A 5543-nucleotide genomic window follows, 5' to 3' on the forward strand; every position below is an offset into this window, starting at 1 on the left:
CATGGGCTCAAAGGGCTTGCTTTTCCTTTGTCCCATCTTCTGAGGCACTCACACACACACACACCCCAACTGCTCCCCTCGTTTGGGGCTCGCTCCCTCGCGGGCTACGAGAAACGCACTACTAGAGGGTCCGCACTCACTTTGCCCTGGCAGGACGTCTCATACACCGTGCCCCAGGATACCCAACCCAAACCGAACGGATTCCCGGCCTATACTCACGCGTCCTGCGTCTTCGTTCGGAGCTTCGTGCACAAAGATTACAGGGTTACCGGTTCTCCTTTGCTCAGTGTTCAATTTAGGTTCGTCGGTCGAGACAGAAGCGACCTGAGGGCTGCAGGGGCCGCCGGCTGGCGGGGCGCCTCCCCAATGCAGCTGCAGGCCACAATCTAGTCGCGATCCGAGTCATGGCACCAAATTGTGATAGGTAGAGACACGGACCATTTAAAGTGTCAAAATCCAATGCGAATTTTATTATATTAGCAAGCGAACAAGAGCAAAGGCAGCGCTGGGCGGCCGGGGAGTCTGCGCTCCACCAACGGCTCGCAACTTCCCGCCTCGTGTAAGCACATTATATACAGTCTCATTTCCTGTATTCGCGACGTCACAATCAGGGTGATGTCGCAATCAGGGCGATACTCTGCGCATACTCCTTCTGTTGCTAGGGGGTCTTTTTCTACCTCCTGGTGGTCGTAAGGATGAAGGCTGAGGGTCTTCCTCGTTGCCCTGTGGATGAACTTATGCAAGAATATGATTATTCAACCCCTTCAGCCGCGAGTCTTGTTTACTTTGCCGAATGTCCTTCGGTTGAGCCATCAAGCCTTCTTGTGAGCACATAAATCTTTCATCCATACCCTCCCATACAGGTTTAATGAACAAAGCACAGTATGTTACTTATTACACCGTGGAAGTCCGAGGTGACCCAGCTAACAGCGCCTGAAACAGCAAACCTGTGGACGGCTGTGGCAAACCTGGGAGCAAGGGGGAAAAAATACCCGCGGGGAGGTCCCTTGCTTGGGAGGAGACAGGGGCGGAGAAAGGGGGGAGTCAAGGCATTTGAGGGGCATGTATAGGCATGGAAAAAGGAGGGGAGGGGGGGATGAAGGAGCCAGCCACACAGAGGCAAAGTGCTGGTTGGTGTGCTTGTTTGACTGAGCCCTGCAGGTGATCACCACAGTGCGTCCTACCTCCTCTTGGAGAGCGATTCCCACTCCTTTGTGTGCAGCCCCACTCTGCACCCGGGGCGCGGGTGGGTCCAGAGGGCTGGCGGCCAGCAAGGGCAGGAGGGAACACAGGCCACGGCGACCCAGCGGTGGGCAAGAGCGAGTGTCTGAGGCCAGTAGAGAACACAGAACGGGGAGGGAGGGAGGCAGGTACAAGGAGTCAATTGTACGTTCTCAGCTAGTTCTCTTGTCTTATGTGATGAAACCATCGAAACAAAGGAATGTTGCTGGGAAGACTCTCCCATCCTCCCCATCCTAATTTGTATATCAGAGATTTTGATCAGTAAAATAACCAATGATTAGATTACGATAGGACTATTAAGAAAGTTATAGAATAGGGCGGACCAATCATTGTAACTGTCAAAATTAATAGCGGGCAGAACATGCATGCTTATGTTAAAATCTGTTCAAGATCATGACTTTGCAGAAAAAAGAATATAAGAACGGGAACGGGAGAGCTGTTTAAAGGGGTGATGGCTGCCCTCTGGTGCTGGGATTACAGCTGGACCAACCCCCTCAGTGCTGTGTGTGGGGCAGGAGGAGGGGTGGGGATGGTGGGGTGACCATGGGGTCCCACAACTGGGACAGTGGTGTGTGGTGGGGGGGCACCCCCACCTCGGTTGTTGTGCCCCTCATGCTCGCCCTGCCACTTGCTGCCCCCCCCCGCCCAGGGTGATTCTGTGTCCCCAGGCCCTGTCATACACACCACCACCCCACCCCCCCCCCCGGGTGATCCTGTGTCCCCAGGCCTGTGACACCCTAACGTGCGGAAAAGACTTTACAACCCGAAAGGTTACACAGTAGGTATGTTTATTGAGCGCAGATGCACGGGGGATCGCTCCACCACAAACGTCCATCCCCACTGGGGCCGCTTCTCCAGTATTTATCCAGTTAAAACATCACCTATTTTGAAACGCCTAGACATATTCATGACCTGTCCCCAAAAAGGCCATTCCTTCCTGTCACTTGTCATTTCCATAAGCTCCGCCTCGGGCTTTTCCTCAGGGCGCTTGCGCAGTTCCTCCTGGTGGTCCTGGGCAGGGGTCTTCAGGGATGAAGGCCGTATGTCTTCCTCACTCTGCACTCCTCCCCTCTCCCCTGGAATCTCTAATTTGGCTGAGCTTGCAGTACCAGACTGGTTTCAGCCTGGTCTGTCCCTGGGTGCACACCTGGCTATCTCCTTTTTGTTCTTGGTTAGAGATGGGTGTTAGCTAGCCCTCCTTAGCTCTTCTCTCCTCCTGCCTTTGACGCCTTTGAGCCATGAATTAGGTCCTTGTTTCTGTCTTTTCTGTTTCCCTTATCAGCTTCTTTCTCAAGCAATTTGCAGGGGTTAGTGACTAATTGCTTACTTCCATGCATGTTAGTTCTAGGATGCAAGTTTTAATAGTTTTAGCTTTGTTTTTCTATGTAGCTCCCTATTAATATTTTCGATATATCTTGGGTTATAAAATATATTTTCTATGTGGCCCTCTATCACCGGCAGTCTTTTCCATGAGGTCGTTTAGCTGTGCCTGTTCATCTCAGTGCCCTTGTTTTCTTTTTTCAGCTACCTGGTCGGTGATGAGCTCCGGGTGGTGATGGAATACATGGCCGGAGGCGCTTTAACCGAAGATGTTACCCAGTTTTGTATGGAGGAAGGGCAGATGGCAGCTGTCTGTAGGGAGGTAAGGGATCCCGCGTGTGCTTCCTTTCCCTTGGTGTCCTGGGTTACAGTGTAAAATGTGCCAAAAGGAAAAAAAAAATATTCTATTACCATCTTCAGGAGCTGTTGAGACCAGGTGGGGCGGTGCTCCCTGCCTCCCCCCTCTGGACTATCTCCTGTTCATGGGCACAACAATGCCTTATCGCCTGACCCATCGATAACTGGCTCCTGGGCTATCTCCTGTTCATGGCCCATCAAGGAACTGCCTCACGACTCCCCATCCGATTGTGAGATGCTTCACCCGGGGGGAAGGAGCCAAGCAGTCCATGCCAAATAAAAACGGAGATTTCGAACACCCTAGCAGCCTTCTTCCACTGGATTCCCAGAGGAGCTTTTCCCCCCACTGGAGTTCCAGAGGACAAGAGCTACCTACCTACCACTGGACCTTCGGAGGAAGACCAGACTCTTTTACCTGATCGCTGCTTCAACAGAACTACACCCATCGCTTCAGGAGGACTGCAGCCAGCATCTTATCGGACTGCTACTGCCACCCTAACAGGGGGTCAGCTTGTATTTCTGACTCTGTCAGTGTAAACCAATGGGTTGTTTGTTTTTCCCTGCCTAGTGTTAGATATATATATATATATATATATTAGTAAAGAACTGTTATTCCCATTCCTCACATCTTTGCCTGAAGGCCCGTTAATTTCAAAATTATAATAATTTGGAGGGAAGGGGGTTGCACTTTCCATTTCAAGGGAGGCTCCTGCCTTCCTCCGCAGACACCTGTCTTTCAAACCAAGACACTTGGACAGGATGGTACTGGTGAACAGGTGGCAAGAACAGGAGGGATTTCATCTTGAGAGCTTTGTTTCTGCCTTGCTTTATGATATGGAGAAGAAAGGGCATCTTAAGTGAACTGCTACCAGTGTCACTGCACTTTCTGTACTCTGTGCTTACACTCTTAAACACCGTTATTGCATTACATTTTTTTAAATTTTTTTTGTTTAGTTTGACTCTTCTCAACTTTTCCTCTTTAAAGACGTGCCTGGAGCATGTCTGTACTGCATTCCTTGCCTGTAAAAGCAAACATGCTGGTGGCAGAATTTTAAAAGAACAGCAAGGTAAAGGAGAGACTCATTTTGTAATAAGTAACATATTGTGCTTTGTTCATTAAACCTGTATGGGAAGGTATGGATGGAAGATTTATGTGCCCGCAAGGCTTGATAGCCCAACCGAAGGACATTCTTGCATAAGTCAACAGGACCCGTAGCTGAGGGGGTTGAGTAGTCACATTCTTGCAGAAGTCCACCCACAGGACAACGAGGAAGACCTTCAGCCTTCATCCTTACGATCACCAGGAGGCAGAGAAAGACCCCCCAGCAACAGAAGGAACATGCGCAGAGTATCGCCCTGATTGCGACATCACGAATGCAGGAAATGAGACTGTATATAATGTGCTTACACGAGGCGGGAAGTTGCGAGCCGTTGGTGGAGCGCAGACTCCCCAGCCGCCCAGCGCTGCCTTTGCTCTTGTTCGCTTGCTAATATAATAAAATTCGCATTGGATTTTGACACTTTAAATGGTCCGTGTCTCTACCTATCACAATTTGGTGCCGTGACTCGGATCGCGACTAGATTGTGGCCTGCAGCTGCATTGGGGAGGCACCCCGCCAGCCGGCGGCCCCTGCAGCCCTCAGGTCGCTTCTGTCTCAACCGACGAACCTAAATTGAACACTGAGCAAAGGAGAACCGGTAACCCTGTAATCTTTGTGCACGAAGCTCCGAACGAAGACGCAGGACGCGTGAGTATAGGCCGGGAATCCGTTCGGTTTGGGTTGGGTATCCTGGGGCACGGTGTATGAGACGTCCTGCCAGGGCAAAGTGAGTGCGGACCCTCTAGTAGTGCGTTTCTCGTAGCCCGCGAGGGAGCGAGCCCCAAACGAGGGGAGCAGTTGGGGTGTGTGTGTGTGTGAGTGCCTCAGAAGATGGGACAAAGGAAAAGCAAGCCCTTTGAGCCCATGGGAGAGGGGCCCCATGTGAAATTGCCCCAAATACCGCCCGATAGTCCCCTAGGGTTGATGTTGAAACACTGGGATAGCTTTCCCTCTAGGCAGGGAAAGGATAAGGTGAAAATGATCCATTATTGCATGGAAGTCTAGGGCGGAAAACAGATTCGAGGAGACCATCTGTATTGGCCTGTTTTTGGATCATTTGAGGATTGGATATGTCAGGCGCTAAACATTTATGTTAACTCAAAGGAACCATTTAATTTGGAGGAAAGTGAGTATGCCAGTCTGTGGATGGTGGCCGACACTAGGGTAAATTTATACCCTTTAAAAGAAAAGGGGGGTGGTTACCGAGGGAGGAAGGATAGAGAGGAAGACGCGGTCCCTGTAATACCACCACCATACATTCCCCCTCCACCGCCCCCCCCTCCCATTTCACCACTACCCGCACCGCTTCAACCCTTGTCCTCGGCCCCTCACCGCTCGAACCCTGATTCGCCCCCCAGTTCCCCTGAAACTTACAGACGTAGAACCAGGAGCCAAACACGACGTACACATGAGGGTGGCGGTTTGTACCCCTTGAGGGAAGTGCCAATGGGGGGTCCACAGCCAGGAATGGGGTTTGTATCCATCCCTATTAATTCAGGGGATGTAAGACAATTTAAAGATAAA

Source organism: Leptosomus discolor, unplaced genomic scaffold (genome assembly GCF_034619465.1).
Source record: "Leptosomus discolor isolate bLepDis1 unplaced genomic scaffold, bLepDis1.hap2 HAP2_SCAFFOLD_27, whole genome shotgun sequence".
Taxonomy (NCBI): Eukaryota; Metazoa; Chordata; class Aves; order Leptosomiformes; family Leptosomidae; genus Leptosomus; species Leptosomus discolor.